The sequence below is a fragment of the Vicugna pacos genome, chromosome 20 (genome assembly GCF_048564905.1).
Source record: "Vicugna pacos chromosome 20, VicPac4, whole genome shotgun sequence".
Classification (NCBI taxonomy): Eukaryota; Metazoa; Chordata; class Mammalia; order Artiodactyla; family Camelidae; genus Vicugna; species Vicugna pacos.
The window spans coordinates 32081238-32106887 of record NC_133006.1 but is presented as its reverse complement, the minus strand read 5'-3'; the positions used below and the strand labels follow the sequence as shown (position 1 = coordinate 32106887).

The window sequence follows — 25650 nt, the reverse complement described above, 5'->3', positions numbered from 1 at the left end:
TATATCACTGATTCCTGCATGTCCAGTTTTCCTTTAATTTATTCCACTACTCTGTTACAAAGCAACAGGCTTTTTATTCTTCAACTGTATGAGACAGAGTTATTGTACAAATGACATATTCTGTAAATCCCCACCCCCTCAACATACCATTTTGTTTCTATCTCTAGTTTCTATTTACCTGTGTTGTTTCTCAGTTGTTTACCACCACTGACTCACCTCCTTTCAGGAAAGTTTGTCTCTCTGGGGACTTGTCCTGGGGCAGATTTCACAGAGGCATGAGGATTGTACACTGGTATTCATTGACCATGTGCCCCTCCTAAAACTCTTCTCCCCTCTCATCTCCACCTCCCACCCTTGTTTTTTTTTTTTTCCTGCCTGCAGCCAGTAGACTTTTTCAAGCAAAAAATCTGATCTCGTTGTTACCTTGTCTATAACGTTTCAATGCCTCCTCATTGTGGAATAAAGTGCAACTTTAAAACATGGCCTAGGAGACCATGGTCTGGCCTCTGCTTACCTTTCTAGCCTGTCCTTCCACTCTTCCTCTCAACCACTCCCACTCCCACTCCCCCAAAATACTCTTCCAGCCATAAGGAAGTTCTCTACATTCTCTGAATTGCCAGGTTTTTTCACTCTTGGCTATCTCTCCATGCGACCCTCCTCCGCTGACCCCCACCCAAACTCTTTCTTCTTTTCCTCTCCTGTCCCTGGCCAAGTTACACTCAATCTTCAGGGCTCAGCTTAAAAGTCACTTCCTCTGGACTTCATGTGTCCTGCCCTCTGTCAGAGCATCTCCTTTCTTTTTTCCCTGGGAGGTAATTAGGTTTATTTTTTAATGGAGGTACTGGGAATTGAACACAGGGCCTCATGCATGCTAGGTATGCCCCTTATCACTGACCTGTACCCTACCCCCTAAAGCATCTCCTTTCAACAGCCTGTTTACTTGCTTGTCTGCCCCCGATATTCAGCTTCGTGAGGCTAGGGATGTTACCCTTATTACCTCTTCTCAAGCCTCGCAGCCAGCTGTCTCAAACCAGCAAGCATTCAATGAATATCGGCTGAATGAATAAGAAGGCCAGAGCCTTTGTGCTAACCTCCCCCTCTCCCTATGTCACCTAAGCGGGCCTTTCCATTTGCAATAACTTGTTTAATGAGTTTATCTTCCAATATTGACCTCTTGCCCTGTAGAGAATCCTGACAATTCTTGTAAGCACCAATTTTTCTCCCCCAGTCCTCAGATTAGAAAGTTATCTGATAAGTTTAGGAAAGACAGAAAGTTATCTGATAAGTTTAGGGAAGATAGTGGATTACTATGGAGTCTCTTTAATAGGTATTTGCATTTTCCAGAACTCTGTTATCAGCTGGTTGCTTTCGAAGTTAATTCCTAGTAACCTTTATGTTGTAACGTGACTGTGAATAATGACTATGAATAATACCACACTGCCTCTAACCTACCCCATAAACATATATTATATTGGTAGGTAAATCAATGAATAAGTGGAGTGCCATTTAACAACTCACCTTCCACATTCCCAGTAGGAATTACGTCACTCCCAGCTCCTATATGTTGGTGATACAGCGATGTTTTCACAAAGCCCTTCCTATCCCTCTTATCTTTTATATTATTCAGTATGCTCTGCCCTTTGCTAGTTCGTTTGCCATTGGAACTGTGTTTGAATACATCCACCTGCTTCTTCCCAGGCCTTTGGCTCTTCAGAACTGCGTCTTCCTGAGAACGGAGGCTCCGGGCATGCTCAGCCATCAAAGCCAGGTGAAATGACTGCCTTTGCCCTGACTCGGGGCCCTGACAGGTGACAGGTGTCTACCAAGCTAGCAGAAGAGACCTGTCTGTCTTGTACAGCTGAACATATCCCTCCCGGGGCCAACCTAAAGTGCTGGCAACCTAAGTTTAACTAGAGGGGACGTCTACATTTTAAAAACCATAAAATGGAAGGGGCTATTTTGGAAAAATTTAAATGACTGGCCGGAGATTCTCAGAGCACAATCTACATGAATATCAACGGTTGAGTGACGTTGTGATAAAAACAAATGAGGACGGAGGCAGGGGATGAATGGAAGTGGTGCCTTGCCTTGAACCTCATTGGGCAGATCAAAGGTTTTAAAAGGGTTTTTCTGAAATCGCCCGGCCCCAGAATTTCAAGGACTCTGTTGGTTCGCTGCCTGCTTCTTAGAGAGAGCGCGTTTCTGGGGGAGGCGTGGGCGTGCACGCGCGGGGGGAGGGAGGGCTCAGGAGAGGGGCCACCGCTCTCCGGAATAAACAGCAGGGGGAGAAGGGGAGCGCGCGAAGGGCCGCGGGAGGGGAGGGGGCGGCAGCTCCCGGGGCGAGCGCCGGGGGAGGGGGCCGGAGGCGCGCCGGAGGGCTGGTAGCTAGGAGACCCGCATGCCCGCTACGTGAAGCTGCTGCCCGGGGAGGCTGACAGCGGACCCCGGCGGGCGCACGCCCTGCGGGAGCCCTGCCCGCGCGGTCTGCCGGCTCCTGGCTCCGACCTCGCGCGCACGGTAAGGAGGGGCGCGGGGTGCCGCCCTCGCCCTGGGGCTGCGGGCTCGCGGTGCCAGGTGCCGGCTCGGCCTCCTCAGGCTGTCACCTCTTGCTCCCTCCCTCCCTCGACCCCTCCCCGGGCTCCTCGGCGCCGGGCTGAGCCCCGGGCGGGCGGCCCGCTGGGACTCCAACCCGCCGCGGTCCCCGGGACCCCCGTCTCCTCTCCGCCCTCACCCCTCACTTTCCCCCCTTGCCCCGGGCAGCGCCCGAAACCCCGCGCCCCCGGCCGGAGGGTGGAAGAGGAGGCGGGAGCTCGCCCACCTCTCCAGGTGTGTGGCGCAAACACCGACGCACCGTTTTCCCCTGGAGTCTGCGATGATTTCCAGGCTGGGGTATCGCGACCTCACTCCTCCCAAAACATCCCCCCACCTTTTGTTACTATCTTAACTTTAGGAGGATAGTAAGCCGTGGTCAAGGTAGGTGTAACCGTCTTATCTTTTGTATCTGCACCAGTGATTTAGGTTCTTTGGGGTTTAGTTTTCCAGAAAATTAAACACTGTGATAAGTTTACAAGGTTTTCTGGGTGACTGTGGTGCTAGAACTTTACCACAGCTTAAAGCAGTAGCTCCTACTCGGGCTCCGAGAGCCTGATTTAGAAATCTGGGACGTGTGTGCGCGCGCGCGCAGGGCGTGTGTGTTTGAAAAGCACTCCAGGTGACTGTGATGCGTTCTTTCCTCGTAATTACTTCAACATGTCTGTAAGGTCCTCGTGGGAAGGAGAGGGGGCTCCCAACTGTTGGTGAACATCACATGGAAATAGTAGTGTGAGCAGAGAATAAAAACGGAGTGAAAGCTGGTTCCCTTCAAGGTCGATGAATTTGGGGTGGTGTCACTGGTTTTAAGATGGCAATTTTGGGAGGGGAGGGGTAATATGTTCGTTTGAAAGTCCGATGTAGACTGGAGAGAAATACTGCACCCCCAAGAGCCCTTGTTAAAGCGTTATCTTTGAGATATCAACTTTTAAGATGTAAGAATTCCTTCACAAGCACTCTGACAATTAGAAAAGACTGAGGCCTATTCTCCCGGGAATGAGAAAACCTTCCTCCACTGTGCTTGCATTGACTGACTTTCTGTCAGTGACCACTGCCGTTTTCAAGTGTTGCTTATTTTAAGGCTGAAGACCTAAAAAGACCATAGCTCTAGGAACCCAAAGAGGAATTAATCGTAGAAATTGACTTAGGTCCTGTTTACACTCCTAATTACTTGAACCAATCTCTTCTACCCTGAATTGGTTAAGAGTGTAAATTATATTGTATTTGAATTGACACAAGTGTTGTTTCTCCATCTTGAACTTTGTTGGAGATACAGGTCTGCTGCTTTTCATGTATATCTATACCTGGACTATTCTAAGTACCTAACAGACTCTGAGTGTAACTATCAGGGAAAATAAAGATTTTTATTTGTCTGACTTTTGGAAAAACTGAGGTGAAGGACTAATTTTTTAAAAAACCCCATAAAGTAGGGGTGGGGAGAGTATAGCTTAAGTGGTAGAGCACATGCTTAGCATGCAGGAAGTTCTGGGTTCAATCCCCAGTACCTCCACTAAAAAGTACCTCCACTAAAAAAATAAATAAATAAACCTAATTACTAACCCCCAGAAAAACAAACAAAAAAACCTAAAACTACCATAAAGTCGGTGTAATAGTAAATCATACAACTTTTTATAAAATGAGAAGCTTGTTATGAAACAGGGATGGTATTTGATACTTGCTTTCAAGGATGTTAAGGACAAGAAGGAGACCGCCTGTAAAGCATTTTGAACTTTTAGAGTCACTGTCTAGGTATTGAGCCAATGTAATGGTTTTCCTGGCAAACTTTCTCTCCTTTCTAAAATTAACTTTTCCCTAGGAAAAATAGTGCAGATACGCACGATTCAGCCAACTGAGTCCAGAAAATACTGTTTGAATTTTAAAAGTGACCTTAATTCATCCCTATAGATCTAGCATTTGCAGCCTGTGACACAAAATATGCAGAAATACTCATTGCTTGCTGACCTTTTCAAAGTACTGGCTTAATGAGGGGGGTTACGGACAGAGTACAACATCATGTTATGAATTTTGTTGGCTTAGACAAAACTATTATTATTTTCCTAAGGTTTTTGAGTATTTGTGTGTACACTGGGTCCGGGACTTCCATAATTATGTGTGTGTATGTGTGTGTGTGTATATATATATATATATATATATATATATATATATATATAGCACATGTTTTTAATAGGAATGAAAACCCACAATATTTTTCTTTGTGGCAGAACACTGTAAGCATTAGGTTTTGATTACTTTTTCATGGAAATTTTAATATGACAGAACTAGAAACTTCAAGGAAATAATTCCATAAAGATCTATTTGGAACTGAAGGCCTTTTTAATGAAAGATGTTTGAAGCTCGTCTGTGTGCTTAGCATCCGCAGAGCAATTCTTTGTGAGCCGAGTAAGGGTGGTAGATCCAATTCTGGCAGCCTCAGACGGTGGATGATTAGACCCTGCCACTCTTCTCCAGACCTTTAATTTGGTCTGTAACTTGATGCTTCACTGGCCCCACACTCCCCCTGCCACGCTAGCTCAGAGAGGAATTGCTGGCACTCTGGATTGAATTTTTTTCCCCTCCCATCAATTAGAACATGTTTGCATGGGTTGCAGAATGCAGTTACATTTTTAGTTCAGTATTCTAAGAAATACCTTTAGCCACAAAGAGGAGACTCAGGGCAGCCAGATCACATATTGCCTTATTTAATTGTGCTATGTTAATTTCCCAGTGATTCAAGCATAATAGGCAGAAAGTCTTAAAACTGGAAGGCATTTTAGAAGTCATCTAGATTCTAATCATTTCTTTCTATGGATGAGTATTAACGCAATTGTAGCCACAATCCAAACTTTGAGAATAGACGTTAAATTTCATATTCTTTTCATAGACATTAAATTTCATACTCTTTCCAGTTCTTGTGGTAGTGAGGACTTTGCTCATTTGGAATGAATTTATGGTCAATGATGTAGGAATGGCAGCAAAGTAAGCTGCAAATCTCAGCTAGATTGCCAATGAAACTGAAAGTGTGACCTTAAGGGCAATGTAGGTCATTTACGAAGGCGGTGAACTATTGTAAACTAGCATCCTATGTTTTTCATTACTTTGGGTGGGGACTCTTTCAACTGACTGACAGGAGAAAAGTTCACTAAGAGAGATGAATATAAAGAGAGGAGAGTAAAGTGGTGGGGTGTGCGAAGAGCATGACATACTAAGTCAGCAAATCGTTCAGAAATGGTTAGCCTTCAGACCCCTCCCTAGAGTTTTTATCTGAAATAGTAGAAACAATCACTGGAATTTCCAGCCCTTAAAACCCTACTTATGTAAGACTTGATATTTGAAAGTCCCACTTCTTAATATTTCTGCCTTTCAAGATCTTCTGTCTTAAAGACTTATCTTCCCAAGTTCCTAGGGTCGAGGATTGACAGAAGAATTTATCCTGGTATATAGGCCCAGAAGATTTGGATCCAATTTTAAGAAACCATATGGAGTCTAGGGGAGTATTCTTGCTAGTGCTCCAACTTGCTACCATTTATTTACTGAGGTACTTTTCATACATTAAAAAATACCTTCACGGCCTTGACAGATGGCTGTTACTATTCCCTTTATAAAGATCTGTAATTCAGAGGAGTTAAGCATCCTGACCAAGTACACATACCCCATTCAACATCGCACATTGCATCCCTAACGATGGCAAGATGTTGATGGAATCCATAGACAATAGCTCGTTTGGGGATAGCTGGTACATTTCCGAATTCTGCAAACGCTTTATAAAGTCTTCGTATGTTTTTATATTTTAGCTTAGATGTGTTTAGTGTGTGGAGCGCAACAGTGCATGTTGATTTAATGATTAAAGACAATGACCACATTTAAAATGTATTCTAAAGTAGAATTAATCCTCAAAAATCAAGATATCTTTAAGAATAGACTTAAGAACTTTGTGAAAGTTTGGTGATTCAGATTATATAACTAATTTGCCACTCTCTCCATTGCTCTGTACAAGTGATTCTCTTTTTCATGGTACTGTTTTCTTCAAGGTTTTTTTTTTTTTTTTTAGAAATTCTGTCTTCTAGTGTTGTCCTGCCAGAGCAGTTATAAATTAAAATATGTATTACTTTATTAAATTTACTTTCTTTTATGGCTCCTTGATGTTATAGTTAGGATGTTATATTTGTTTGGTTTTGAAAATACGGATGTAATTAGGCTATATTTTTTATGAATTTCATTCCAAAATAGTAAAGGGGTAACCTACAAAATATTTGTTGCAAAAATGAGCATTAGTCTGAAAGGGTTGAGAGTCACTGCCCCATAAAGAACATTTCTTACTGAATCTGACACAAATAGAACTATTAAGCAGTAGATGTTTTACCTTTGGTTTCATGAGTTTATATTTTATTCAGCTTCTTTGGGCCTTTGTTATTTATTCCAGTCGGTTACCATTCAACCTTACATAAAGAGGTGAAGAGTTGTCTCCTTCAATTGTAACCCTGAAACTTCTGCCCCAGGAGAGAGTCTTTGCCCCAGTGCAAGGCTTCCTCTCTGTGTTACCCGCATTCTTCCGTTGCACTTTCTTCCATATCCCCAAAGGCAGACATTATTCTCTGTGTTAACTGGTTAATGGAAAATTTTTGCAAACGCTTTAAAGGCTCTGCAGCTAGGTTTAGTACAAATAGCAAATGTCTTGGCCATAACATTGGCACAGCCCAGCTTCCAGGTCTGCAGATTGGGGATGTTGGTGCCCGCATGTCAGGTCCTGTTTGCCCCCTTCCTCACCTGCACCCCCTCCTGGAGAGTGCAGAAGTGCGTGATGAAATTTTGCTTTACGTCTTCAAGCAAGTTCTTGTAACTTAATACTTCTTTCCCATAGTATTTAATTAATCCAAATTTTTTTCCTTTTTAAAATAATATTCTCCCGTAGCATACTTTAGTACCTTATCACTATTTAAATTTTTTTTGGAAACCATGTGAGCAGAAAGAGGTAAGAGTATTTGGGGTATTGTATATCAATTTGTGTGTAAATATATTTAAGTTTTAAGTAGGCTTATTAAGAAAGGTTAAGGAGCATGTTGGACGATGGACTAATTTTTACATTTTGGTTTTGGAAAATGTAGAGGACTGTCAGAATCACCTCTCATCCCACCCCCAGAGATAAGCACATCTAACATTCCGGCATAACTTTTCTACTTTAAAAATTATGCATGTGAACATACATGTGTATGAATGTTGTTACAGAATTAAGATTTTTTTCCATGCATTCTTTTTATTAAAAATTTTTTAGCAGTAGATCATAGGAATTGCCCATGCTAGTTAACATTTTTCTTTAGCTATCTGGACTGTATTTTATTTGCTCACTTTTCTTCTGGTAGATTAAAAAGTATAGATCATATCTTAAATATCCAACTCTTGCTGTCTTTAAGGTTTCTGTTTGGTATTTTTATTTGCATTCTTTTTATTGAAGTATAGTCAGTTTACAATGTTGTGTCAATTTCTGGGGTACAGCATAATATTTCAGTCATACATACCCATACATTTGTTCATTTTAATATTCTTTGTTTTTTTAATATATATATATGAGCTTGTCTTCCCTAATCAATGCCAGGAAGAAATGGTATTAATAAACTTTTTTCTTTTAAGGTGAGAAATCTGACACATTTCCTCTCTCTCTCCAGTTTCACCATTTCCTAGTTTTTGTTTTTTTGTTGATATAATCTAGGATTATTAAAATCAAATTTATTATTATTAATAAACCCAGAAATCATTTATTTTATATTGGAAGAATTACTTTTTTTTAATGGAGGTACTGGGGATTGAACCCAGGACCTCATGCATGCTAGGCATGCACTCTACTACTGAGGTATACCCTCCTCCCCACATTTTAAAATTTCCAGACAATAAAACAGGTTGAGGAGGCCAAGAAAATAATCATTAGAAGATGATTTTTTTAGAGTTGGTGGTGGATTCAAGTCTCTCATCCTCACCACAGAGAGAAGGATGTGTGATGCCTGCCTCTCAACTCAAATCTAGAGAAAGGGGTTTTATGCAGATCATTTGAGAGTGTAATGTGTATCCCTGCAGATTTGGAGATATAGAGACTCATGCCTGAGAAATCCAAAGGACAGGAGATTGGCTGGCTAGCTCCTCTGATGGTGAAGTGAAAGAGACATAGCTGTATTGTTCTATAGTTTGGTAGAGCACAAAGTGCATGGCTTGTTCCTCAGAGACCAAGGGTAGATCACCATGCTGCAGAGTGAGCTAGCCAGGGTCACCTCAGGTCATGTGTAAGAGGACCACCTGGACCCCAGTAAGGTAAACTGAGAAGAGAGCCATAAGTAACCATCTGCAAGAAGGGATCTGTAGGTGAAAGATCCCCAGTGATGGGGATGGAGTTAAGGTTCTCCATCTCTGTACTTTTCATTATCTTCATCACCATCCTATCCCTGGATCAAAAGAAAAAGTAAGCTTTTTAAGTGTCCATAAACTGATGAATGGATAAAGAAGATATGGTATATTTATACAGTGGAATACTACTCAGCCATAAAAAAGAAGGAAATAATGCCATTTGTAGCAACATAGATGGACCTAGAGATTATCCTACTAAATAAAGAAAGTCAGACAAATAAAGACAAATATTATATGATATCACTTATATGTGTAATCTAAAAAAATAGTGCAAATGAACTTATTTACAAAACAAACAGACTCACAATCATACAAAACAGACTTATGGTAACCAGAGAAAAAGCAGGGGAGGGATAAATTAGGAGTATGGGATTAACAGATACACACTGTTATATATAAATAGATAAACAGTAAGGACTTACTGTGTAGTGCAGGGAACTATATTTAATATCTTGTATTAACCTATAATGAAAAAGAATACGAAAATGAATACGTATTTATATATCTGTATAACTGATCGCTTGGCTGTGCACCTGAAACATTGTAAATCAAGTATACTTCAATAAAAACAAATTTTTTAAGTAAGATTTGAACACTCATAGATGACCAGCATTAAATCATTACATCTGTATCAGTCGAAGAATTTTCCTGCTGCCTCCTCTTCCCCTACCTCAGCCCTACTTTTGTATTAGAAAGTGGGGGGTAACCTAAATTAGCATATGGCTGAAGAGAGAAGAATCTTTATTTACCTTTCCCAATACACGAGGCCATACTTACCTGTAGGAGGGAGACGTTTAACTTTACATCAAGTTGGGAGAGTTTGAGTGCTGTATTAAATTGGACACATTAATTACAGAACTGTGATTGATTTTTTGGACTTAGAGTGACTTGAAAAGTCTTCATTATTTAAGACTGATTAGAAGAGTCATGACAGATAACAGGATCCTGCTGTATAGCCCAGGGAACTATATTCAATACCTCATAATGGCCTTATAGTGAAAAAGATTATGAAAAGGAATATACATAAATGAGTACATAAATCACTGTGCAGTATACCAGAAATTAGTGCATTGTAAAGGGACTATCCTTCAGTAAAAAAGAAACATAAAAAATTAAAAAGAAAGATATTTGAGAGTAGAAAAAAAAAAAAAGGAAAGTCATGGTAACTGTCCTGAATTTCATCCAAGGACAAGGGAAGAACCAGCCCCACATAATAAACTTAAAGAGGCAGTGGAGGAAACAGATAAAGTCATTTTCTGATTACATCCCCATGAGCCCTGCTTGTTTATTATAAGGGTCACACATATGACACCATTTGTAGTTTTTCAATGAAGCATAATTGGCAAGAGGGTGGAAGGGAAGGGCAGAGATGGTTATTATAGGAATCAAATTTACTCACAGGAATGTCACAATAACTATTTTCATTTCTTAAAATCATGCTCAGAGAATTTTAACTAATCAATTAAGATATACATTAGGTAATTTTTAAGATGAGGCTTGCAGTCTGTTCCACAGCTGGGGAAATGATCTGAGATACTGCTTTTGTGTAATAAGCACATAAGACATTTTCCCCCTTCTGTTTCCAGAAAATCACAGAAGCAATAAACAGCTAAGATGAATTGTTCACCATTTGTATTCTGCCATTGATCAATTAAAAAAAAAGTATGTGTTCCTATAAAACAATAAAGATAATGCCCATAAGCCAATAAGCTCTAGAATAAACAAGAATGCTAATGGATGTCACTTTTCAGCTTTTGGAAATTTAAAAAGGACTTTAAACTATTAGCTTTCGTGTTATCTTCCCAGCATTTGCAATGCTATTCAATCTAAGTCTTTTAATGGTAAAGGAGTGACAAGAGGACAATCTAAGTAATGTTTCTATTAATGTGTTCCTAAAAGTTGAAAAGACAACTTGAAAAATATGTGAGTTGCACACAGAGTAATTACATTGACAAAGAACAAGTGTGGTTTATTCCATAGAAGTGGAACTTTGGACCCAGAGGTAGAATGTTAGATTGACCTGCAAGGATAGAAGAAGGTGATGACTTGGCATGGGGATGTGAATGAGTCTTCAGTGGCTCGAGAGGAAATCCTGCTGTGCCCTGGGGATCCTGAGGCCAGGGCCATGCTGTTGTAGGACTTTGCTCAATGCTGTGTGCAGTTCCCTTAGTACAGTGGTTAGGAGCAAAAGTGCTAACAGTTGTGGGACCTGGGGCATTTTATATCTTCAGCTATGGGGTCTTCCCTGTAGGAGGCAAAATTCTAAGATGTCTCTCCAGATTCCGCCTTCTGGTATACACCTCTATAAATCCTCTCCCCTTGAGTGTGGCCGGAGCCTGGGAAGATGGTGGGATAGTTACTCCCATGATTATGTTCTGTTTTATAAGACTGGAGAGAGATTCTCCTGCTGGCTTGAAAGGAGCAAGCTGCCATGTTGTGAGGGGTCCATGTGACTAGGAGCCTGGAGCAGATACTAAGTCTGTGGTAAGTTGTTTCATGGCTACAGAAGATGCATACATTTCCCATTTTCTCTAGTCTAACTCTCAATGTTATTACAAGCATATGCTGGAAATTCTTATTCTGTCCTCATGTCTCTTCACTTCATATGTTTTCCATTAAAATTGTTTCTCTGTATCATGCCCAAGACTTTCTTCAGATTTATCTTTCATTTCGCTAATTCTCTCTTCAGCTGGTTGCACTCGTCAGCTTTTGCTTTGATAATATAGTGTAACAAACAACCTTAAAACCTCAGTGGTTTACAGCAGCAGATTTCTCTTTCTTACTCACACTGCCCACCAGTGGCTGGGGGTTGGGTGCAGGGTCTTTGCTCCAAGGGGTGGGTCAAGTTCAGTTGACCCCCACATAGCTTCTCATTCTGAGAGGTTTTCATGGTGTGCAGGAGGGTTGGTGGAGACTTGGAATGTTCCCTAAAGCCTCTGCTTACTACGGGTAAAGTCTCACTTAGGCCTTTAACCAAAAGTTGAGAAGAAAAAATTTAAGCAATAATATACTATATTGAAGTGGTCTCCCCCCTTTTTTTTTAAATAAAGATATTTTAAATTCTAGATCTCTATGTCAAAATTTTTGTCTCTATCACAAAATCCTTGAAATTTTGCTCTTTCACTTCATAATGTCTTATTCTTCACTTACATGTTCTGTTCCTCCTTTATCTTCCCCAACATTTTAAAAAATACTAAACTTCTCAGAGTGGCCTTATTATCTGTACTTTCGGTGGTAAACCCTCTTTTCTGATTTATCGGCTAGTCCCCTGTCTCCCGTGCTGGTTTGCTCGTGCCTTATCACCTTGGACTGCACGTTCAGCATGTGAGTGCCACATGTCCTGGGTTGTGGAGGTGTTTCACATTTCTTTCATCGAGGTCTGCGTGCGTCCTCGGTTTGAGATCTGGTTTCCAATCGTGTGTGGTTAGAGTGCGTTTGAGTCCCTTCCTTGTTCTTCGGGCAGGCGTAAGTCTCTGATTTCTCATTGCTGACTCTCTTTCCATCTATATATAGCCCAGCACCAGTGGCGTGCTTCTGTACTGCTTTCCTTCCAAGAGGATGGGGTTTTTCTCGTTATTCCACCCCGCTGACTTGATGTAAGGTGCTCACTTCTAGCTCCACGGAGTGGGTGAACGCCACACTCTAAGGTAAATATCCTATTTTCCTATTCCTACTAGGTCTTCAATTCCTAATCACTGTTGCGGGTTTTGGGTTTCTTTTTTTGTTTCTGGGAGAGTGCCCTTTCTTGCTTTCTGCCCAGCTATGTATTTAAAATAATTGGTTATATTTATCCAGAGCTTGTATGTGTCCGCAGAGAAGGTATGGTGTGGGGATGGAGCGGTCTTCCCAGACTGGCTCAGTGTGCCTCACTGACTACAAGTCCTTGACTACAAGTTCACTTTGTGATCTACACGCCGCCCTCATTCCATTGTTTATTGGAACTACATTGAATCTATACATTCATTTGGGGAGAATTTATGTATTGACAGTATTGAGTCCTTCCGTCTATGACTCTGGTGTATATCCCACCTTTCATTTGAAACTTCTCTTTAATGTCCTACTGAAACTGTGCAATGAAAAAACAGGTACTGTATACTTACTGTTAAATTTAGTTCTGGCTTTTATACTTTATTCCCAGCTTGTTGAATATCATTCAAATTAATCATTATAGTTTTAAATTTAATTTCATAAATTTATTTTTATTGAAGTATAGTCAGTTATGATGTGTCAATTTCTGGTGTACAGAATAATTAGTTTTAATTTGGTTGGACTAATTACTATTATTTAGCTCAATTTGCTTAGTGAATATAAAGTGACAAGCTTACTGGAATGATTCAAGTTCACATTTTCATTTATGAGTTTAGTCTTAACATGTTATAGTTTGGAAGTCTAAAATATGCACTTACCAAAATTACTCAAAATGCATAAAGTAAAGCTTTTTGAAACATGAGTAAAACTAGAAACTACTAACAGAACAGTAAACTACTATGCATAATTTTTTTTACTTGATGCATGTCAGAATCAGGATTTGTTAAATCGCTAGTCGAAAGAAGAAAATTTTGAAACCTAGGTCTGTGGCTAGACTGGGGAGCTCAGATTTAGGCAACAGATACTGAGTGAGCAGCAAGATCTTCATTGCTAGGCTATGGTCAAGGTCAACTCAGGCACAACAGAAATGGTACATTCCCAAAGTGGCCTTGTAGAGAGGTCAGTCGAAACTCTGGGACCCCACCACCCTCTGTTGGCAGCGTATTGATGGGCTACCCTAGTTTCATGTACCCACAGTTTTGAAGGATTTTACAAAATTTATTCTATTTTTTAATGAAAAAAATAGATGTATGGCACCACATGTCAGGTGATATAAGAATCTAAGGGGGCATTGCCAAATCAACCAAACCAAAATGGGCCAGTCTTGTAATAGGACTTGTGGGCTACAATATTCTTTATGTTGTCTGTAGTCATTCTGGTATGCTTAGAGAGCACCCTATATTAAAATTTGCTCATTTTAGAAAATTGTACCTTTGCTGTTTGCTTTTCTTCTTTTCGTATTATTTGAAAATGTAAAAATATAAAGTCTTATATATGCATATTTAACTACAAATCCACAGACCTATTCTGAGAATATATTAGGAAGGTTGTGGAAAATAAAAAAGCCTCGTTATGTGAGTTACTAAAGTGAAATACACCTGTGAAAAACAAATGGGAAATCCATTATTGACGTTGGAACTCATGTGTGATATTACAGTTACAAGTCAACTTATTCTTCAGGCATATACCTTCTTCACATTTAGCTGGTGTTTTTGTTTGTTGCTTGTTTGTATTTTTTACCATCTCCCTTATACGGGAATGAAGGAAGAAAATGAGGGTGAAGTCAAGTCAAATTTGTCGTATCTGAGAAGCCTGGTGAAAGTTTGTTAAGAATTGCTGTATAATAGCCTCCCTTTATATTTGCACAAAATTAAATGCACATTAAATAACTTTGTGATGCATTATTTCAGTTGGATCTCACACAACCCTGTGAAGTAGATGGTGAAGTTATTAACATTCATACCTTCCACAACCAAGGCCCACAAGTTGAAGTGACTTGCTCAAGGTCTTCTACTTAGAAAAGTGGTAGATTCTACCTGCAAATAGAAATGACTAAGGTGAGGTCTGTGGTTTGGGAAATAGTAATAAGTAAACCGCAAGTTTTGGATTATTAGGGATGATATTTCATCTGTCTTATATGTTGCTGTCATTGGCATGAATAATTAAGAGTACAGTTTTCTCTTTGAATCAAAATGTCTTAGTAGTTTTATAAAGAGAAAGCCTTTTAAAACACAAAAAGAGGCTTGTCTTCGGAGAAACGAGGAGACAGATGCAGAAGGCAGTGTGATTTTGGGAAGTAACATTTACCCAGCACCATTACGTGTTAAGCTCTGCATGCAGCACTGTGCACAGGTGAGAGAAGAATTCTTATTCCCATTTCACACATGGCAAAACTGAGACTCACAAGGGTTTCAGTTCAGTCACTAGTGCAGGTTTAGTTACTAATGGAGAAGCAAGGATTTGAGCTTGGGCCAAAGCCTACTCCCCTTCTCTGTACAAGGCTGTCTGTGAAATGCAGATCTGATAGTAAAGCTTTCTCAACAACTGAACTGCAAGATGGAAACCAGGTGCCACCTTTCTTTTTACTACAGTCTCACCATGTCATCAATAAATCATTATTGCTTGCAGAGCCTTATTGATTCAACTCTGGAGGGCTCTTTTCTGATTGGCTCCATTGATTAATGTCGCGCTTAAAGCTGGAAAGAACCTCAGGGATTTAGGATTTACAAACTAAAAGTATAGATCAGAATTCTTTTGTGGAACCTTTTCAAAATATACACACCACCTGATGAAGTAGGTCTGAGGTGTGGATGGGTATGTGTATTTGAAAAAGTTTCCTCGGTAATCTGATTCACTGTTCTGGTAAAGAACTCTCTCTCTTGTCTAATCCCTTTATTGAGTGGATGAAAGTTTCCTTGGAAGGAAGAAAAGTGCTTCTAATTTAAGACTGCCTTGGTTAACACAGGCAGTTAGAAAGTTTAAGACTTAATGCTTCTATTTCTCTAGTTCTTTCTGAGCTCATATTTCACTACCGTCAACTTGCAGTTTAGTTTCTGACATAATGACTTGAGGCTTTAGGTAGACCTTTATTTTCAAAACAAATCTCTGTTTTCCTATAATGTGGATGAATGAACAATGCCCTATACTGTGTTTGGAGTTCAGAAATTGGGAGAAGCTCTGTAATGATAATAATTCAAGTTAGTTGCAAACAGCTGCAACAGAGAGCAGACCAGACTTCTGGGTCCATTGATTAACGTCATGCTTAAAGCTGAAAAGAGCTTCTGAGTCCGGTGCTGGAAGCCACACTGAGGTTTGTACAGCGTCACTGGGCCCAAGACTTAGCTCTAGGCAGGGAAATAATGTTTTTTTTTTCCTTTCTTTTTTTAAAACCAGTAAATTGATTTTACATGCACATATATCTGAAGTGATTAACAGCATGTATAGTTTATGACTTGGCTTCCCTCCCATGTCTGGTCGTCTTTAATGACTTTGAAACATGATTTCACAAATCTTGAGGTTTATGCAAGGATAAAAGTTTCCTTCTTCAGTCAGGTAAAGCAGGCTCCTGGAAACAACTGGAAAGCAAGAGAGTCTTTTTGTTACATTGGATAGTTGGGAGAAAATCCCATGGAGGAATCTATCATTTGTGGAAGAGAAAAGTGCAGAGTTAATTTTAGGTTTTGTTGAGACCGTCTACTTTAGTTAATCAATAGCTAACCAGGGTGCTTTTCATTCATTAGGCCCCAAATTCAACTTCCTTAACGGCACAGATCAAGATATTTAATAACATAGGATCTGAATAACGTATTTTGGGTTCAAGTGACTTGCTTTATAGTCTACCTTTTATTAAAAAAGATTCACTTTTTAAAGAGAGTCATATGTCTAATTTCACATTTTCCTTCCTTGAAAAGGAGCTTCTAGCGTTCTCTCCATATTACATAAAATAAAAATTTTTTTCCTGTTAGGGTTATTCTTAATGATCAGGATTAAATATGAATGATTACATCTCCTCAACTGGTTGAAGAAAATGATCTTATTTCAGGTAAAATGTCATGAAACCATAATGCTACATGTTGCCTTGTAGAATTTAGAATTCTTTCAACACTGTAAGAAAAGAGACAGTTGTAAGCAGAGAGAAATAGATAACAAAAAAAGTAGTGCATCTAAGCGTGGTAAAATGTGGTCAGATCCAGAATGGACAGAAAACTTTTGCTTTGGTTAGGAAAACTGCCCCTAGACATGGTGTAGGGTTCTTTGAAGCAAGCCCTATGCAAGTTACATAATTCTTGAACAAAGTGAGATTTTTTTCTACTTCTCAGACTATTTGGAAAAGAGCAAAATGGAACCAAAAAGCCCCAAACAACCCAACCACCAAGTAATCATCATTTTTGTATGAAATTAATGCTTCTATATTTGAATATTATATTTTCAAGAGAATATATCCTGATTTTAGCACGGCCAGCACAACCAGTGAGACCTCCTGGATGTATTTATAAACGCAGGAAGTTAGGACTGTAGGCCTGTAAAGCTAGATGGGACCTCAGAAGCCATTCCTGGTCACTCATTATTTTACAAGTGAGGAAACTGCTGTGGTTTGCTATGGGCATTGGTTATCTCGTGATTGAACAAAGGCTGTTGCTGAAGGGTCTTGATTCTTGGTAACATTCTTTTTATCTTCCTTCTGCTTATGATGAAAAAAATTAGGTACTTAGTAAAGTTGTGTATTCAATCAGAGAAGGTTCGATATCTAATTATTTATGATGTGTGGTAGTAACACTGTTTTCCAAATATTTCTGGCTTTCTGCCTTCAGTAGTGCATTTTCTGACGCCCACATGGTTGGATGGGGTTATGTGACCAGTTTGACCAATGATTTGCTAGCAGAATTGTGTGTCATTTCTGAAGGGGAGTGTGTAATCCATGGTATGAGACCCCCTGGGAATCTATGGTAGCTGTTCCCTTGGCCTGTGTCCCTGAAAATGATGTACAGCGCCCCCCACTGAGCCAGAATGGATATTTAGCATAAGTGAGTAAACACTTTTTGTTTTAAGTCACTAAGATTTATGGCTTATTTTAACCTCAGGTTATCAAATTGCTAAAACGTGTTGTAAGAAACAAAATGCTTCTAATTTAGATTATGGCATTAAAGGGAAATGAAGAATTTAGGCAATACATTTGACTATTTAGGGCAGAAGTGTGGAATGAAATTTTTTTGTTGTTTATTGAGAGTATTTTTTTGGGAGGTGGGGAGGGAAGAATGTCTCTTTATCATTGTCTTTATTCTCCCCTTTAGTTATTTTTTATCGCCTATGGTAGCACACTATGCCTGGAGTGACTGCTGGAACCAATCTCAAAATTTGTCGAACTATTATTATTTTAAATCACAACTCAGGCTCAGTAAATTAAACTAAGAGTCAAGGAATCTGGGTCCTAGTTTTCATATTGTTACCGCATGACTTTCATCCTGTCTGCGTCTCAGGACCCACATCTATAAATAGGTGTTGAAACAAATCATCTTGAATATCTTTCTAGCCCTGTTGATCTGTAATTCCAGGAAAGCAGAGTAACATGCTGCTAGCTATTTTGGGTTAGGGATCTTAAACACAATTTTAAAATCTAAGAATCAGGTCTTAAGTATATATTGGTATAACAATTTAAGGAGTAAACGATGCTTAAATCATCTAAAACTTTAACTGTCCCAGAACACGATATACTGTATTTTCAGAGTTCTTTTGTAAGTGCTATCCATTATTTAAAAATATTTTTTTCTAGGTTTTTCTGATATTAAAGTGTATTTCCCATATATTTAAGAGCTTTTTTCTTCTTTGGCATGCAGAAAAAGTTTCCCAAGGATGTAGCAGAACCGTGTGTTTTGTTTAACTTGCTTTTTTAATCTCCTTTTTTTTTTTTTTAAATAGATATATGAATGCCAAGATCTTTAACTTTTTCACGAGATTTGTCAACTTCATCTAAATTTACCTTACTCTTCCTGAGTTCTAAGACCTTGGGAAAGCATTGGCAGGCTCCCTCTTGGCTAGAAGTGCAATGTGGCTGCACTTAAAATTCAGCTGTCACATCTTCAGAATGTTCTGTTTGCAGGCAGTTTGGATGGAAAGATCAGTGGCAAAGCCACTAGGGTCAATGGCCATATGCCTTAATGGTGGAAGTGGAGTCACTAGTTTCTTGCTCTGGCTTTTGACTGACTTTTCTCAGAGCCAAAAATAAGCTGGCCATGGAACCATAAAGCCATAGCCCTTGGCCAGGAGGGACACAGCTAAATTATATTAATGCTATTGCTGTCCTAGGGGATTAGTAAAGGGACTAAGTGATCGATGAAGGCCAGTTCAGTTGTTTGCTTTTATGTAGACAATGTTCTAGATTGTTCATTTTTTACCTTTTTTTTTTGTTCAGCAGTTTTATATAGTTGGTATTAGAGCGTGATATTCTTTTATCTTAAGGAGCTATTAATGATGGAGAAAGTTACCCATAATGATTGTCATTCTTGTTGTTTGTAAAAATAGACTTCTAAGAATCAGAAACTGCCTGAAAATTATGCTTATGCCTTTTGTATCGCACTGATTCAAAGGCAAATAAAATGCTCTTTACATGAAACTCAGCTTTTAAGAAGGCAGAGTGTGACATTTGGATGACTGTGACTTATTTTGTATCTCTAAAACATTATTTTCATTTTCTGCTTTCATCTGAATCTTAAATATAAAGACAGTTCTGGTGCCTTTACCCAAAGAAGGAAAAAATAACTGAACATGAATACAGACATTACTCAGTCCCAGGAATTCTTATTGAGCTTTAAGTCCCATGTACAAAAGTGCCATTCAGTGCTTTAACAAGCTTGAAAAGGGTGATCTTAGCGGTACAATCTTATCATCGTCAGCTAGTCAGTCATCTACCTGATCTTAAACGCTGGCTACTTACAATGGAGCGCAGTGTTAGAAAAAGTGATTCAGGGCCGCCTGATTTCACTTAACTCGGAGGAATGTGCAGGCCCCCAAGGCTGAGGTAATGCACTGTGAGCTCTCTGTACGTCTGTGAACCACAATCTTGGGGTCTCTCCATAGGTATGAGAGGTATGCAGAGTGAGGTATTTACTGACTCCTTTATGCCCCCAGCCCTCAACTGAGCTAAGCCAGAAGCAGCGTGTCACAACTTGGGTGGCTTAATTGGTGAAGACCGTAAACTGGATAGAAGGCAGCAACACAGAGGATGTCCTGAAATACGTTCAGATCTGATGGTATGAGAGAGATGGGCATTTTGTATGATTATTTTCAGTGGAAAACTAGCTATTTTAGACATTTTTTCTTAGCCTTCTGAAAACAAGTAGTGTTGTCTGCCTGATTTGTTATATACACCCCTTTCTCCAAGTCCAATGGATAATATAAAGAAAACCCTAATAAATACATTACTGTGGGCTTTCAGTTAGTAGACCCATAAGATTTCTCTTAGCTTAGCAGTTATTCACAGAGGGAACAAGCTATATTCTTAGGGTACTTAGCATTTCAGATAAGTGCAGATTTTTTTTCATCCACACTTGAGAGGTTTTACAGCACACTTAAGTGTACCTCCCTACTCTAAGGGGATGTTGATAATAATAAGTTTGATATTAAAAATTTTTAATTAAAAAATTAAATTAAAATGTTCTATTGAATTTTTTTTGGAAAAAAATGTTTGAGCTCATCAATGTAAAAGCAAATTAGAGAGCAAGCAAGCAATGACTCTTGCATAAATGTTCTGTTAACCTGTCTCTGTTGGACTCTGAGGGCAGGAGTGAGCCACTTCTGGGTGAGTGCTGGGTGCCTGTTTGCATCAGCTGCTGCTGTTTAAGTGTTAGTTATGCAGGGCTGCTGACCCCTTTCCACTTTCAGAACAAGAATAGAACTAATTGAAGCATGAGGATGCAATGCATTCCAAAATATATTTACTCTGAAGCAGTAACCTCTTCCACATCCTGCAAAGCAACCAAGGACTTTTTCTTTTTTGTCACTTAGAATGTCTTTGACATTGGATTAGAAACTTTAAGCCTCAGATGTGCCGAAAAACTGTAATACATATCATCTAGTTTGTACATAGTTCAAGTCTTTTAATGATGAACTCCACAAAATCATCCACCTTCTTTCACTGTTGGAAATAATTGGAATAAAACAACCAGTTTTGGGGGGGGGTCTTCAGACAAAGATTATTTGCCATCATGACATTAGGTCTGCATTCACATCCAACTTTAGGCCTAATCATAAATTTCGTCAAATGTGCATCTTTTTTCTTCATTTTCTTTGTCCTCTTTAAGTTTCCTCTTCTGCTCAGAAGCCCTCATCCTCATTCCAGTAAAATCCCAGTATTGGACAAAGTCCCTCCTTAATAACACAGTAGGAAAAGAATCTGATCTTCAGAAGGAATGTAAAATTAAACAAAAAGGTATAATTAATCAAAAATAATGAGCAGAAATAGAAAACCTCTAGCTTTAATGCCCCTGGACTAACTTCATCTAACTAGAAGGGCATTTTCATAGTTTGTGCTGTGCTTACGAACCAGAAGACCTGGGTCTGAGCCTGGCTTAGCCACGCACTCAGCACTCCATCTTTCTCAGGTTTAGTTTATATCTCACACTTGGCAGCTGCAGTAACTGTATGAGATGGTGCGTGTAGAAGTGTTCTGTAAAACGTGAAGCACTTTGCAAGTGTTCTTTTTTTTTTTTTTAAATTGCTTTAAAATCATGCAACAAACTCTTAAGTAGGAAGTCAGACGTCCTAACCTTTGGGACCTTGGTTAAGTCTTCTAACCATGCAAGATCTGTTTCCTCATCATGAAAACCTGGAGGTTGAACCAGCATATCTCTAAAGTCCTTTTCAACCCCAGACATTTTATAATCCCATGAAATTAAATGCTGACACCTGGTACCCAGAACACAGAAGATGGCATGAGTTTGAACCAGGAGGTTAAGTGAAGAAATAAAGGAGATGGTGATTCTGGGACGATCGGGCTTCCTCCTCCCAGGGGTCTGCAGTGCAGATGGAAACTACAGAGCAAAGGGTAGATGGGGTCTGTGGAGCAGGGCCCCTAGAACGTGGGGGCATCCACTTGGATGGGTTTATGGGTTTGGGGTGAAGATTGCACGGGTGTCTGGGAGCTAAGTGATTAGGATGATTAGATATTGAGGGGAGGCAGTTTTGCCAAGTGAGTGGGATCTAAAGCTGCAGGGGGCTTGGTAGTCAGCAAATGCAGGGATGAAAGTGGCAGGATGTTCCCGCTATAACCACAACCAGCTTCTTATCAGTCTTCCTTCTCCATTGCTCTGGTCAGTGAGAATGATCAGCCCACGTGACTTCTCTTCCCTGCGTAAGGTCCTTTCATGGCTTTCACTGTACTGAGATTAAAAGATGAACTCCTTAAATGGGCTTTCAGGTGCCTGAAGGAATTGGTACTTGCTTCTCCCTAATTCTCCTCCGTTCTACTCTGCCTCTCTCTTTCTGAATTTCAGCCATGCTGGTTAGTTTAAGTCACCAAGGCTTTCCCGCATAAGGGCCTTACCATGTGCTGTTTCGCCACCATACTTCACGGGGTTAGGTTTGATTCTTTGCAAGCTTAGCTGAAGTATTTCTTCCGACAGGCTTTCTCTAACCACTGTATGCATCGTAATCTCTGCCCCTTGTCTAAACCCTCTATTTCTTGCCTTAACAACCACAATCTATAATTATTATTCCCTAGCATAATAATAATATATATTATGCATAATAATAGCGTAATAATTTAGTCAGACACCATACTTTATTTTGTCTTTCATTTTTTCAAAGTCTATATAGCTTATTATAAAATTTTTGATTATGAAAGTAGTTGACACCCATGTCAAAAAAATTTGATAATCCTTAAGTAAAGTCACTGAAATGCCCTCACCCAGAGAAAGTCAGAACAAACTTTTTGTTGTGTATACTTAAAATCTGCTTCTTAATTTTAAAAAGCAGCTGAGATCAGTATTTTTCTTTCCAAAATTTAAAACCAATTTGCTTTCTACTTAAAAGGCCTTCAGGGAGTTGTGTCTGCACACCCTTCCCAGGAGCCTTTCCCTTCTGTTCACATTGATGCTGCACTTCTCTGCCTTCGAGTTAGGCTGGCCCTGCCTTTTTCAGGCATAATCCGGCAGCATTTATCTTTGATTAAAAAAAAGTAACTGCTATTCTTGTCTTTCGTTGCCAGCATTGCAGACTGGGCATTTAAATGCCTTGGATTGTGTATTTGGAGCTGCTAACAGCTGCATGTACTATTTCCAATACTCTTTAAGATCCACCCAGGATGTGACCATGGAATGCTTGTCATTTTTTTTTTTTTTGGAGTTGAGGGTATAGATGTAAAATTGGTAAATGATAAGCAGAGGTGAAAACTAGGTGAGAAATTCTTTAACAGACTATAGGCTTGCCATCTGATACCTAGAGAAAACTGCATTCCTTTGGGCAACTCTCAGCTCATCTGCCTGAACCTGGGGCTGCCACAGATGGTGAGGGCTTTGCAGACTCAGGTAACATCAGTATGTTTCCAAAACAAACAAACAAAGCAAACAAATTCCACCATATCCTGCCATATATATAGCAAAAGTGGTGCTATATGTGCTATGCAACATCCAACATCAATATATCTGTAGATACACTGTTGCAACATGTGTATGTGTTGGAGAACCACAGGTAGTCTGTAAATTACCAGCCAACCAACCAACCAACAAAGGAAATGAGAAACTTTGATTTTTCTCTTTAAAAAGGAGACCATTTGGATTGATTAGGTGGCCATGGGCAAGTCCTTCCCTTCTTTGAAGTACTGAAATACACAACTGAATTCTATTTCTAGTTGCTTGTATTCACCTCCAGCTCAATCCATAAATGATTTATTGACACTATTTTGGGATAGAATTGCCCTGAGAAATTCTTGTTATATTTTTGTAGGGCCAGTTTCATGGATTTTCTCAACATATTTTGCAACCCAAAGCCTAATGGAAGTTTAAATTAAATCTTTATTTCTGTCCTTTTCATATAACATTCAGTTATTTGATGTTCTAGAAATTTTTTTGTTTGGAAAAGAATGTTTAAAGTTAGAACTATTTTCCTTGGCTATAATTATTTAAAAAATACTATCACTGCTAGATTTCGACTGTTTTGGTGTGGGGAAAGGGCAGGCAGTTAGCATGTTAATATTTGCATAATTACTTGATGTAAGAATGTATTTTACCCTTGAAAGTGTGTGCAGATACTGTGGAGGTAGGGGGTGCTGCCCACTTGATCACTTCACTGCTTCATACTTCCAACTGTGAATTAACACCAACCCCCAGAAGCCCTCAATAGGTGGCTGATTGGAGTTAGGGCATAATTACTCCATCTCCCTCACCCTTTGGGGTGACCTGTTCGTCTCCAAAGTTACGACTTAACTACACTGCCTTCATTAGCTATCCTTCCTTTCCTGCTGCCCCCCTACCAGCAGTCCCTGTACCTCCTTAATAAACTATTTGCAATCAAATCTTTGTCTCAAATCAAATCCCTACTTTGGGGGATACCTAATTTAAACAAACCTCTTACCTTTAGGCAACATTTTAATCTATTATCCTAGATAGATATAAACACACTTGGCTTAATCTACTTAACAGGTACTTTATATATTTTCATTATCTGGTAGCACATATTGTTAATTGTCTACTAAATAATGTCTTTGTTATTTTTCCCTTTAAAGAGACAGCTTTTGTACATCTGAAACATGACTGAAACAATGAAACTACAATAAAAGCATCAGAAAAATAAGTACCTAGGTTAAACCTCATCATATTTTAAGAGTTCCAGTCTCAACAGTGACATTTTTAGACAGAACAGAATGCATACCAAATGTTAAGTTTAGTGACTAAACTTATCATTATACTTTTTAAAAACATTTTTTATTGATTTATAATCATTTTACAATGTGTCAAATTCCAGTGTTCAGCACAATTTTTCAGTCATACATGGACATATACACACTCATTGTCACATTTTTTTTCTCTGTGTCATTATACTTTTATGATTGCTTTTTGTAGCATCTTCTATATTATAGGATAGCCAGGGACTTGTAAAGAATTTGTAATTTTTTGTGAGGTGAGGTTTGAGGTCAAATACCATTTAATTCACATCAGTGTAAGAGCTCTCCATTATGGTCTGCTCTTTAAGTTTCTAGGATCCCACTGAATGCAAAATAAAAAAGATTTTGCAGAACTGGAGAGGACACATGCAGAAGTCACCTGCTCCTTGAAAGACAGTGTAACTGGGGGCAGTGAATTGCTTGGCTTTGCGGCTATCATTTGGCCTCCTCTATGTGCCAGCTGTCCTGAAAGTACATGGCCTTGGCCATGTGGGTAATGGGGTCAGAGGTCATAATGGAACCTGATTCAAGAGCACTAACTGCAAGATTCTGTCTGTGTTGAGTGAAAAGCATGTCCTACAACACAGGGAGAAAAGCAGCAGAATGTGGTGACTGGTGAGTACCGGCCAGGGCGGGGAGCAGCCTGGGTGCAGGTCCTCACTGCCACTCACTGTGACCAATACGACAAAGATAACAATTCCTACCCTTCAGGGCGTTTATGAAGATTAAGTTGATAAAGTGATTCAAACACAGTGCCTGATACATAGAACGCTTTTGGTAAATGGTAGCTATTATTAGGTTGGTTTATTGTCCAACCTAGTACACTTTCAAAAATGAAATACGGTGCTAAAAATGAAATATTTTATATATAATTTTTTTAACATAAAAACAAAAAAGTAACAAAAAATAAAAAGGCTTTTAAATAGAAGTATTCTGTGGGCCTATCCATGTAATTAATTTTTCAGTCAATCTATAATTTTTATTTAGAAACTTTTGAAAATGAAATTCCTTCCAAAAAATAAAAATAAATAGCAATGTACATTAAAGCAAGATAAAAACACCTTTATAATATCTTATTTGAACACTAAAAGTAAATGGAATTATTTTGGAATTAAGTGAATTATTTTTGTTACGTTTTCATATACTTAACCAGTCTTTCAGTCATAGCTGACTCTTACATCACATAACTGGAGATTTTTGAAGTTACT

The 25650-nt window shown here is 39.2% G+C and overlaps 1 protein-coding gene across 2 annotated transcripts in view; it reads left to right on the top strand.

Moving 5' to 3' along the window:
• The first annotated feature begins 2359 nt into the window (after positions 1-2359).
• The window catches only part of RNF144B (ring finger protein 144B), a 130453-nt gene continuing 107162 nt past the window's right edge, over positions 2360-25650 (top strand). The window contains exon 1 of one of the 2 annotated variants that reach the window (XM_072945607.1): positions 2360-2517. The gene's annotated coding sequence lies outside the window, so the exon portion shown is untranslated. Of the gene's footprint in view, positions 2518-2824; positions 2974-25650 lie in introns of those variants that run through there. The other variant, XM_072945608.1, reaches the window with a different exon arrangement.